The 13384-nt window shown below is 38.7% G+C and overlaps 1 protein-coding gene across 4 annotated transcripts in view; it reads left to right on the top strand.

Moving 5' to 3' along the window:
* Positions 1–13384, top strand: part of syt1a (synaptotagmin Ia) — a 246624-nt gene that overhangs the window by 108327 nt on the left and 124913 nt on the right. For all 4 annotated transcript variants that reach the window (XM_073867486.1, XM_073867482.1, XM_073867489.1 and 1 more), the window contains one exon: positions 9736–9817. The gene's annotated coding sequence lies outside the window, so the exon portion shown is untranslated. The remainder of the gene's footprint in view (positions 1–9735; positions 9818–13384) is intronic.

The following is a 13384-nucleotide window of genomic DNA, read 5'->3' as shown; positions in this document are numbered from 1 at the left end:
TTCCCCCACCACTCTACTCTTGGGTGAGTGTACTGTTTACCAGTTTTTCCATGATCAGACTGATGGTTGGCTATTGATATTTGCTGTACACATCGTGATCGGCCATCTCTGAAGTTTTTAGCCCCCCTACTCTGCTGAGAATGACTCATCACAAGTACCTTGAATGAGAGATACAAGACGCTCGTCTTTATCAGGGCAAAATCCTGTTTATTCAGAAGGCTGAGACCTTCTCTAAAATAAAAGGCTGCCTTGGCGATACCGCAATGGAAATGGTTCTGCGTTTGAAAAGAGAGCTTGTATGGATGGCCTCAAGTCCACTATGTTAAAGCTGATGAATCATACCTACAGTATATGATTCAGCGCTATAATATTTCTGCGTAAAGGCTGTGATGCACAAGGACAAAGCTATTGAAAGGCTGTTTAGATTGGAATAATAGCCTGAAGATGAATGACTGGAGTTCAGAATTCATTATGATACTTTTACCGGTTATATGACTTAATGTATTCGCCAATTTATTTTGTCATTGTTGTCCTAGAAGTTTGAATGAAAAGTTTTCTGTCTTGCAAAAAGAGAAATACCTGGGCCCTACAAATACTTCAAGAAAAGCTGTATATGTAGGTTGTGTTTTAAAATTTGCTGGTTCACGTTTATGCATTATGTGCTACATATGACGTTTTCCTCTACACCTTCAGTAAGATGCCTCACTGCCTACATAATCAGCTTACTTTTATGCTAGCATGCTAACTATCATGCGACTTCATAAGTGACTGATTTTGAACATTGTACAGCAACAATTCTGCAGGCCACAAAAAGAGCTCTACATAGCAAAGTTGACACACAAGTGATTTTAATAGCCGCTGAGGTGGTATAGGTTCCATTTTGTAACTTTACTGGTATACAAATCATAACACAATGTTGTACCTTTTGGGGTACATAACTGTACCTTAAGGACCTGTTGTGTACTTTTAAAAGTAACATTTATTTGGTACAAAATTAATCCTTAAAGGGGCCATCCATTCTCTGCAAGCATGTGAAAAAAGCGGTTGTTAAAATGTGGCTCTCCTTATGATGTCAGAATACCACCCCTTAATTTGCACTATCCAACCACAGCACTGCATTTAGTGCAGAGAGAAAGAGAGAGAAAGAAAATAATTCACAGCACAATTGAGTTTTAATTGCAACAAACCACCATCATTGTGATCAGTGTTTGCAATTCATCCGCTCATTTGCATTTTAAAGAACACACCCAAAACGGCACATTTTTGCACACGCCTACAAAGTGGCAATTTTACCTTGTTATAATAAATTATTTATATGGTATTTTGAGCTAAAATGTCACATATGTGCTCTGGGGACAGCAAAGATTTATTTGACATATTCAAAAAGTCTTGTGACATGGCCCCTTTAAAGGTACACAGTAGGTTTTCAGGGTAAAATACCCCAAAAGGTACAACATTTCAATGTTTTGTATACCTATAGAGGTTTAAAAATGAACATTTGAGGGTCCACCCTAGTTTTTAACCTTTCTTTCTGACAGTGCACAGAAAAACGTCCTGACCCAGCCATGGCTCAAACTGGGGACCTTCTTGCAAAGTTAACCTATAAAATGTCCATATTTGACCCACAGATCAGTTAAAACATCTCAGCATTTTTTTTTTTGATTTAGCATGCTAAAGGGGCGTGTACACCAAATAGTAGCGGAGTGGCAATCGGGAGAGTCAGGACTTTTCCCGGTGGGCCGGTCTGATAATAGTTATACATTGCGAGTTAATACCGTCTGGCGGCCTAATGTGTGGCCGCTTCCCGCTGGTCAAACTGTGCAGCCTCTCTGCTCAACAATGTATATAAAACTGCTCAACCCGTTTGGCAAGTCCAACCAGGATTTACAAAAATATAGGGATCAGTGAGCGGTCCCTCCCCAAATGACATAGCACGTCGGCCTTCGATGTAAAAAACACCTGTTTATTGGTTTATTGCAGTATGTATGCAGTCAGATCCGAGTGCGCTGCAGCTGCTGACTGCTGCTTCTGCGTATAAAATGATCATGTGATTTGGTATAATCGCATAAACAATATAACAAAGCATCCTTCTTTTCACAAAACAATATATTTAGATATTATTCGATAGACTAGTAAGTGTGGATTAAGGATGTTTAAAATCTCTAGCCTGGTGGTCAGGACATGAATGGATCAAATCAGCAGATTTGGAAAGGTTTATTTATCTCCACATATATCATAAATAATAATTAGCAGGGTAACTTTGCTGTATACCACATTATATATTTCCTACTATGTATATATGATTTCCATATTATATATGTAAGTGTTCAATGGCAATAAACGCCTCACAACATTATTATTTCTCAAAACTTTATGGCAAAAATTAATTGAGCACGTTCAACCCTTTTTTTTTTAATTTATTTATTTGACCACCATCCCTGACACCAAGGCATTAATGCCTTTCAACTGTTTCCAATGGAAGCACTGTTTTTTTCCGCAGTAAATGCCAGTAATCCCTTATTATCCGTTCACATATAGCGCTTACCAGTAAATTACTTGTAGTCTTACAACCTCTTTTACTGTTAAATTGGCAGGACTGATTTACCAGAAACGTTCTGTTCACACAAGATCTGTTAAATTTACCAGTAATTTACAGACTGTATGTGTGAAAGGGATCAATGCCGTCACTCGGTCGTCCAATCACAGTGGAGGAGGGGCCTGAAAATATCACAACAACCAACCGGCACATCGTCCGACGATAAACAAATCAGAAGTTTCATAGCAACCAAAGCACTTAGCTGAAAAAACGCTGCCAAGCTCCCACACTCGACATTCGCCTCCTGTTATCAGCCGCGTTTAAACGCTAGTTTTTGGAACAGATCAAGCGTGTAACATGTTTATGCAAATCAGTGAGAATATTTTTTCAGCTTCTGAGGCAGGGCATCTTTTAGTCGATTACCAGAGACAATCCTGTGTTATTAATGGTAAACATGGGATAGAAGCTTCCGGAGCTATGCCCACGAGGTCGCAATTTAACACAAACGTTTAGATTTATAATTACTCACTCCAAGAGCCACCATTACAGCAGAGAGCCAGAGGACGACAAATGTGTCACGACAGGATAAGTAATCCAGGCACGCCGTGGCCGCCACAAAAATCGCATCTTAACTGGGTGCGGCGTGTCTCTTCTCCAGACTTATGATTCTTGCACAGCGGCACGTCAAAGGAGGAAGGGGAGGGCAGCCTTGAGGAGAAAACAGATTTAAAAAGTCATAGAAAAAGAAGAGAAATGGAGAGACTCGACACAGGACAATAAAAGGCACCTCACTGTTCTTATTTGTCATCTGTTCCTCCATCAAACCACTCCCTTCAGAGGATTTATATTTTGTTGTGGCCAAATATGCACCCACACAAAAGCATACACGCTGTGTTTTAAATGAAAGGCTGCAATGAGTGTACTATATCTGAGAATGACATTTTACTGAAGCCAGAAGTATGTGGCACTGGTGAAGAGATGGGAACCGTTGTTATTGGATGACAGCACCTGAAGGGTAACTGAAGTCTAGAATAAGGACGTCTCGATGGAGAGCAGCAGGAGTGACACATTCTCCTAAATGAGCTGCCTTTGTGTTCCAATATCAGACCATCAAATAGCTGGAGATGAATGGCTGCGACAATGCAAGATAAGAAGATAAGTCTCCCGAATCCCCTCGCCATGAATATTCCAACAAGTCACAGATTCATTTATTACTTTCTGGCACACAAAGATAGGCACTTGACGAATTGTGCAAAGTGGCGCATCTCTAGCAGTGCATGTTTACATTGAAACGTCACCAAGGAGGTGACCTCAGCATAATGAGTTGTCCGTAGACAAGGCAGATGGCCGTCTCTGGCCTCCCTCCATCTGTTAAGGTCTTGGGCTTCGGACGCAGGCTTTGGAGGTCTGGGAAGAGAGGGATGGTTCCCCATCATTTCAAATGCTGTTAGCCAGCTATTCTGCAGTGATTGCAGCATGATGTGCCAGGGCTATTGCACACTGCTCATCTGACAATCCCGTCCTCATCAATGTGCTGACAACCTGCTCTGCTGCACTCCAGGGTAAAAGCATGCCCAGGCTATTTCTAAGCATAATAATATTTTTCTTTTAGGAGATATTGCAGGCTGTATTTATCAGTTTGTTAAGAGATTTTGTCTAATGAATGCAGATGTTAAGGTATATTATACTGGTATGTTTTTAATTAAGTGACAATAAATCATTATTATAGTATTCGAACACAGAACAATGAAGAATTTGCCCCTGTTTGAGTAATGGAGGACATTTTTCATGGTTTAGGTTAGTGTACTTGTACTAGGTTAAAAAATGAGGGTTAACCTTACAATAGATTTTTATAAAATACCCACCTTATATTTTTTGGTCAAAAAGTCCAAATAGATCTCAGAAGGCAATAATATTTAAAAACACCCTTTTATAGCATTGTAGTCAGGACCACCTACTGTAAACTAAGACCAGGTCAAAACCAAGACTCTGAGGGGTTGAGACCAAGACAGGACAAGACCAAAACCATCAAAAATTGTCTTAAGACAAATGCTACAGGACCACCCTTTGTACCATTACTTGTGCTATAAGCCGTTTTAAAGGGACACTCCACATTTTTGAAAATAATCTAATTTTCCAGCTCCTCTAGAGTTAAATATTAGATTTTTACTGTTTTGGAATCAATTCAGCCGATCTCCGGGTCTGGCGGTACCACTTTTAGCATAGCTTAGCACAATCCAATGAATTAGACCATATTACGCAGCAGTCGAAAATACCCCTTGGTAACTTTCAATAGCAGGGGACTAATTTCGTGCACTGCGTAATATCATTGCGCCTCCTACAGCCATGTTACTGCAGCAAAGTCCTTGATTATTACGCCAGAATGAGAGTATAGTCCTATCGGACTAGAAAATCGCAACTATTAATTTTCTGTCTGTCTTAGTACATGATGTAACTACAGAAGAGTCAAGTATTAAATAGGAAAAAAATTTGTAACTCTTTGGTTAATTTTGAGCGCTTTGCTATATGGTCTAATCAGATTCAATAGATTGTGCTAAGCTATGCTAAAAATGGTACCGCCAGACCGGGAGATCAGCTGAACGGATTCCAAAACCCTAAAAATCAAATGTTTAACTCTAGGGAAGCTGGAAAATTAGTATATTTTCAAAAAAAGTGGAGTGTCCCTTTAAAAGGGAGTCATTTATGGAGTTATGGTGTACATTAATCAAAATGAAATCCCAATGTTGATAATCCATTGAAATATAAAAAATGAGACTACACTGTATGGGCATACATGCACACCAATAGACATAACTGGGTCTTGGGTGTCTGCCTGTATAGTCATCAAATGGGTGCCTGTCACGATTGGCAGTGGGAGTCACATGGGTCAGCGTGTTGAACTGCTCAAAGCACAAAATGCATTACAATAACAATATCTCTGCTGTCATGCACACTACAGCTCCTACGCAGCTTTTAATCAAAAGCCACAGAGTTGTTGTCTCCGTGTCCTTCACTTGTTGCTGCATATTGGGATTTGAAAGCAATTAAAAGACATTGCATTTAATCCCCTTCCTCTCACATGAAACAAAGGGATATGAAATATGTCACAACCCCATCTGCAGTAGTTGTGCTGGGCGACCTCATGATAGCATGTAAACATGTTTTAGCTGACTTACGCAATTCAGTTACTATACCAACATTGGCATTTTAGCTATAGAAGACTTACAGGGCATTACAACAACATATCTTCAGTACAGTATATAATGTTCAAGTAGATTACACTTAAGTCTTTCATGACTGAAATAACTACTCGGAGACAGTGCAAACATGCCTAGTAGGCTGACTTTCCTATTCTAACACGATATGTCCATGAAAAAAAAAAAAAAAAAAAAAAAAAATATATATATATATATATATATATATATATATATATATATATATATATATAGTTTGTTTTATTTATTTAAATGAAGAAATGTACACAGTAGACAAACAGGTAACAGGGACCATCATTGTGTCACCCTCATGTCGTCTGTTCAGGGTCTTGTTGGTGGGAGCTGTCAAATTGCTGTCGTATCATTGATTGGTGGACAGGGAGGTTGGGCATTGTCATGCTTACAGCCTCTGCATTACACTGGATGATTTACACGCCGAAGCAGCTGTTCGTTCTGGCAGCGGTTCAGACCTCAAGTAGTTTCAAAGCAACTCTAATAGACTCGAAGTTGGAACATGACCACAGCTAGCCAAATGGGACATTGAAAGTGAAATCAAAATTGTCCCGCAGACCGCACGCCAATGTCAGTGACATGGATATACAAATAAATTTTTTAGTTTATGGCTAATTTTTCCTAATTTTATTTACATGCTTTTTTACAAGCATTCGGTTTTTAAGAGCAATTACTGTCATATTGTATAACCATTTTCAACCATGCTGGCAAGTCTCCAAAATGGAAATTAGGTGTTTTATGTTGATTCGAAGGAAATGGATTCGTAGACCTTGACATTTTTGTCCCTTTGCCAGCAGGGTTTTATTTATTTGACAGATAAAAGGCTGGGTTCTCTATTAAGAGTCATTGTTTGCTTTTTTATTTTCATATGTCATTGTCTATCCATGCACTGCCTTCTAACACCTGCCAGTCTAAAGTAATAGCTTTTAATCTCTGCATCAAAGCTGAGATAAAGAGCCTCAGAGGAGAAAGATATGGATGAGAAACTCAGTTTATCCCTCTCTCGCATTCTCTTTTAATTTCTCTCTCTCTCTCGTTCTATCACGTATGCTTGTGCTTAGATCACCACTTTGACAAAAAGAAATCTTTTTTTTCACATTAAATAAAGACAACAATAATGCCTGTGTGAGCTTGTCCTTATGATTACACCAATTTAACTCTGCGGACCCTGTACTGGGTCCAAAATTAATTATTATGACTTAATACAAAATATTCCTTTAATTTTTAATGGTCTGTCATGACCCAGTACCAGATATGAGATACTGTTGAAAGCTTAGACTCTCTACTTTCTGCAGATATGCATCACTTTGACATATATTTTAGTGTAAGAAAGTTATTTACACTTAATTTACACTATCAACCCCCCCCCCCATATTTTTTTATATCATTTAATATTCACATATTTCATATTTTTCAAGTATGACAAACATGGGCAAGTCTTATATCAAATGAAAGCTCCCACTCTCAGGAATAAGGCTACATCGTTTTTGTTCTATTATCAACACTTATTACACGGCTCTCTGGTATGCTTGATTCTGATTGGTCAGTTGAGACATTTGCAGGTTTGTTCTTTTCAAATAATAACCGCTCCAAAGTAATAACGCATAGCCGGACTACTTGTACGAGTAAAATCGCTCCGCGCCAATAAAGATCAATAAAGATTACTGTTTGGCGCCATCTTGTGACAAACACTGGACAACCACGACAAGACACAGACAGCTTACTGAGACTGAACTTGACAAAAATAGAGCATGACAGCTACGAAGCCAACACACACAAAAATACAGAATGGGCATTAAAACTTCTCAAAGACTGGCTAAAAGAGAAAAAAATGGAGACAGACAACTATGAAGCAGAGGATCTTAATAAGGTATTACGATCATTTTATGCATCTGTGCAAAGTTTCGCAGAAGGATGAAAATGTTACTTTAAAACAAATATGCCAATAAAATGTTTAAAATTCATATTCATGTCCAGTTTTTTTTCTTATGTGGCAAGTAGCCGTGTAATAAGCTTCGCTTCGCGTCGGGTCCTGATCACACTGTCGGGGCTTATTTCCCAATAACTACCGGCTGCCTCTACATTATCCCTTACATATCCAACAATCGTCAAATGAATAATGAGGTAAAAATGGTCTTTTGTAAATGTATGTGAAACTTGAGTGTGAACTACACCATCTTTTATCTTAGGTCCTACTCTTTTATCTTAGTCCATTCACAGCATTCTCTTTGGTTGTCTGGTGAATAATCTCTTGGTATTTATTAAATGTGCAAAACAAAAAAGGAATTTTATATGAAAATGTATTTTCACACCCTTCAGTAAAATAAGAATAAGTTTTGAATTCGACATGCTAAAGAGATCATTCTTGTTTTGGGTGTTTACTGTCTGCTGCTGGTAACAACCAGAACTGTCTGCACTTATCCACTTTCAAAGACAGTGTTTACAACATAAAAAAATAATAATTTGGTGTTTTATCATATGAAAAACAACATAAATAGCAATATTTGTCACAAACAGCAGCTTTTTATGTAACTTCAAATGGTTTTTTTGTAAAATGACAAAGATATTGCATTTATTCCACTCTATGTGGTTATGGGGACACTTCAAATGTTTTTAGGCGGAAATTGAATACAAAAGGGTATTATTCCTCCCTTCAGTTGGAGTAGAATAACTTTTGCAAAGATTATGATAGAGAAAAAAATCCTTTTTCCTCTGTAAGCTGACAAATGCTGGAATCAAACAAAACTGTCTGCAGGTTTTCTGACCACTCAGGGCCAGAGCTATACACTTCTAAATACAGACTTTAGAAAGAAAAAAAAAACATCAAAAAGCGCCTATTTATTTTTGTGTTTATTAGAGGACTGAGAACAGATACAACCATGTTTAGGACTTCCAACAGTGTTTTATGTAGGGTTTCCTGTAAAATGATACCAAACTTTTGTATGTACATCTCTGCATGTGGGTATGGAAAGCTTTTGAAATTGGGTATCCAAAAATCCAGGCAGAAACCCCCAAAATAGCCTCAGAGTGTAAGAGTAGTCACCTTTACAATCTGCTCTGCCTGGCAGCCACATATTGTCGATTCATCCAAGCTATTAAAAATGTATTCAATTATATTCAACCTAGTATTCAAGCTAAGAATAGGAATCCCAGGAATACAGGAATGTAGTTATATTGACTACTTTTGCTTTTCTCTCTCTTGGTGACACAATAAACGATTTTATGAGTAAAATTGTTTCAACATAATATTGTGTAAGTAATCAGTTTAAGGGTTGCCAGATTTCTGAGTATATCCAAGACCTCTGTAGACAGTGATTTACAGCCCATGACCAAGTGACGGATAGCACCTGTGGTGTTGCTCTCTGCCCTGTTTCGACAGCACGTTACGCAGTTCTTCCAGCTCACAAATGAAGACGCAGAACGTCAGCTGTGTATCCGACCTGTCGATACCGAACTCTCCTTCCCCACTGAGAGGGTTAGATTATCCCGCTGATTGGAAAATCAACAGAAGGAAATGACACTGGCTTTATGGGTTATTTCTTAATGCTCGCATTTGAGTCTATTGATTGCGCCGTGAGATTGGCTTGTGGTCTTGTCCTGGCTATTTTTTGTGAATTATGTTGGTTAAATAGCACTCAAACCATATCGTGATTCAAATCTGCAAAACATTTTTTTGTGTAATTGGAGACTGTGTATGAAAGTGATGGACTCTTTGAACGATTTATTGTAAGAATGTTCAACATGCCGGGAAAATAAGTTTCACATTTTGATTATTATACCAAAAGACATCACACGATCTTTCATAAAGTTGAAAAATGCTGTTTTTATCAGTGATTTGATAAATATATTAGTTTGGCCATGGCCATGGCTGTCGAGTGGACTGACATGAGGCTTTGATGAATTCCAGAATTTTCTATATGATTAAATTGATAAAATCTTGGTTTTGCTTGACCTCCATCCTTTCGTTTACAGATCGGAAGAACACCGTTTCCTGTGACTTCAGTGAGAGAGTCTGAGACCGGCCATAGCAGCGAGCTACCGTGAGCTAAAGCTTAGTCTTTGTCCTGTTTCTTCAAAGACCAGGCGTACACACACACACACACACACACACACACAGTCACGCATGCATCCGTTTGGTTTCATTAGAAATGCCAGGGGGCTGGATAGGCTCCCGGTCCATTCACAGCCAAACACCTGCACAGCTTTCATCCCCTATCTGGCCACTCAGTCTTTATCACCTGCCAACCGGCCAAACACAGCACGCGCGGCGTCTAAACACAGCGTAGACATCAGACATGTCTTATGCATTGCTAACTTAAATAGATCCGTAGCACAAAGCATTAGAAATACCACAACCTTTATCAATTTCATAAAGTTACCATGATGTCTTTGTTGCTACTGTAGTGTAATACAGCGATAAAGAATGTAAATTAGATCTGAAAAGTTTTACGGCTGTATCATCTTGTGACCACATTTGTAGTGTAAATCTGCTGGTATGCTATGATTACCATGGTAACTTTAATAAAGCAACCCTAACATACAACTTCAGTGCAAAGTCCCATACAACACACACAACAAAAGCTCATCCCTGTTCAAAATGAACAAAATCAATAAATATTTTCAAATGACATAAATGCATTGTGCATTATCTCAGTCAATCTGTCATTCTGACGCAGTACTGTATGCAATGGCTGTAACCCAATTTCTAGGCAGTGTCTTTGCTATCACGTGGGAGGTGCTGACGTGACAGGTTTGTGTGTCCGTTTCTCCTTCATGGGTTAAAGAGTTTGACTAATGCAATATTGATTTCACTCTCTGGATGGAGAGGACACAAACATACCTTATTGAAATATGGATAGTCAAGGCGGCGAGAAAAAATATTAAAAGTCTTTAGGGGGTGGTGCAAGTCAACATTAAGCTGGATTTTACCAGCTAGTACAAGATAACATGTCCAAATACGGTTTATTGACGAAGGATATAGGGATACTTTTTAGAGTACCATGGCAAAGCTGCTTAATGGAAATATTTTTGATTGTCTGTTCTGTGAACAGAATGTGTTGTCCTTCAAAGATTTGAATTGAGAAGATAGCCACTCAAACAGAAAAGACCACATAGCCAAAAAAGAGAAAACAAGAAATGTCAGACTATGGCATCTGAAAGAAGCCAACCTAATGAAACATACCCATTGAAAAGTTACAAATTAAATCTCTTAAATATCTCACACAGTTCTTAGGACTTTTAAGTGCTACTTTATTTGCTAAACCTATAAAGGTTATCTTAAAGGATTAGTCCACTTTCATAAGAACATTTCTGATCATTTACTCACTCCCATGTCATCCAAGATGTTTATGTATTTCTTCCTTTAGTCGAAAAGAAATGAAGTTTTTTGAGGAAAACATTCCAGGACTTTTTTCCATAAAGTGGACTTCAATTGATCCCAATGGATTGAAGGTCCAAATTGCAGTTGCATTGCAGCTTCAAAGGGCTCTAAACAATTCCAACCCAGGCATAAGGTTAAAAAATCTAAATTTTTGCCAAAAAAAGTACTTTTTAATCACAACTTATTGCCTTCCAATAGCGCTGGGATGCGTGTCCTTGTACCCAACCTTACGTATTACGTAATCACGTCGAAAGTTCATGCACAGTGTATGCGAAACTACCACTCCAGTGTTTACAAGTGTGGAGAAGAATGGCCGTTCAATTAAGTTGTTGTACAATTAATGTCTTTGTGTCAGTGTATTGTTTAAAATGGTCTGTATGTGTGCGTTTCGCATACATCAAGCATTACCTTTCGACGTGATTGCATAATACGCAAGGTCGTGGATGCCCATCACAGTGCAAGACAAGAAGTTGTGGTTAAAAGTACATTTTTTTTTATTTGCTGCAAAAATTTTACCGTTTACTAGATAAGACCCTTATGCCTCGGTTGGGATCCTTTAGAGCCCTTTAAAGCTGCATTGAAAATGCAATTTGGACCTTCAATCCTTTATTTTTCAGTATGTTAGTAATAGTTTTAAGAGAACAGAAGTATCGGGTTTAATTAAAGTTGTATGTAAATTCCTATGGAATTCGTAAACTTGTTCATTTACTTATTTTAAAGACTGTTATAAACTAGCCATGTCCTTGGATTTGATTAATAATCAGTGTTGGGAACGTTACCTTTAAAAAGTAATTAGTTATATTTACTAGTTACTTCTCACAAATAGTATTTGAGTTAGTAACTGCGTTACATCATTATAAAAGTAACTAATTACCAGTGAAAGTAACTATTGTGTTACTTAAATATTTAAAATAACTTGGATGCCCCTAATATTAAATATGTCAAAGGAATTAAAAGGAAACTAAAGAGAAACCACTGATTTTTGTGGCAGCATGTGACGATGTCAGGTGCTTCATTAGATTAGGGGGCGTGCACACCAAAGCTTTTAAACGCGGCTGAAAATGCCAGGCAGGCGCCGACTGCCAGCTTTTTTTCAGCCGACTGCCAGTTTTTTTCAGCTAAGTGCTTTGGTTGCTATGATACTTCTGCTTTGTTTATCAGTCGTTGAACAATGCGCAGAGGTTTTCACCCAAATCCGAGCACCGGCTTTCAACACGGGAAAAAAAACGCCAGCTGCTGGCTTTTTGGAAAAACGGCACGCTTCCATTGGAAACAATTGAAAACATACGCCGGCCTACAAGCTTTGATGTGCACGCCCCCTTAGAAGTACTTGCCACCGACGTGGAGAGACTTTTCTGCCTTTTACCTCAATGATGGAAAAGTAGTGCTTATTATACTTGCAGTGTTTGTGAACCCTATCTTTGAGCTTGTTGTACTTGCCATCGCTCTGTCGTTGCCGGTGTGTGCAACTCGGAGGGAATGCTGCACAAGGACTGGGCTGCCTGTGAGTGCTTTGGGACAAGGTTGGGGCCCACAGAAGCAGCACTCACTTCACCGTTGAGAAGAGAAAATGATACATGCTTTCATGTCAGTCTCCAGAAGTTTTCAACCACGGCAGAAATAGTCGCAAGATTTGTCCTAGTCGTGTTTTGAAATAAAGTTGTTAAAAGGGTCTAGAAAGTTGTTAAATCTAGCGACAAAGTCGTAAAGTTGGCAACCCTGCTTGGACTGTGCATATGCTTGTGTAAACAAACACAAGCAGCACTCTGCCTCTTGTTGGCTAACAATGGAAATTAAGCCAATCATCATTAGTTATGTGGTTGTCCCACCCTCTTTAACACACACACACACCAATCATCATCAGTTATGTGTCCCAAAACACACACACACCAGAGAAAAAATATAGCAAGCCTTACTGTCTGGCTATGAGAGAGCCTATCAGTGAGATCAATTACAATAACGCGCAGCATTTTATTTTCAGTAATGGTAACGGCGTTATAACATGGCAACAGTCATTCATTTGATCACTCGTTACTGAAAAAGGAACGCCGTTCTTTACGCCGTTTATTTATAACGCCGTTATTCCCATCACTGTTAATAATGTTGTACTACCAAGGACTCCCAAGCTAAACATGCAGGTGGACCATTTGGGGAGGCACTGTGTTTGATTCAGCGCTTGTTAACGTACATTTTGTTTTTCGAGTGCAAGGGGCTTTGCATCTTTAGGCAAGTAAGGACTCA

Source organism: Misgurnus anguillicaudatus, chromosome 1, assembly GCF_027580225.2.
Source record: "Misgurnus anguillicaudatus chromosome 1, ASM2758022v2, whole genome shotgun sequence".
In the NCBI taxonomy this organism is placed as follows: domain Eukaryota; kingdom Metazoa; phylum Chordata; class Actinopteri; order Cypriniformes; family Cobitidae; genus Misgurnus; species Misgurnus anguillicaudatus.
Note: the sequence above shows the minus strand (reverse complement) of the source record. Positions and strands in the feature narration are given on the sequence as shown.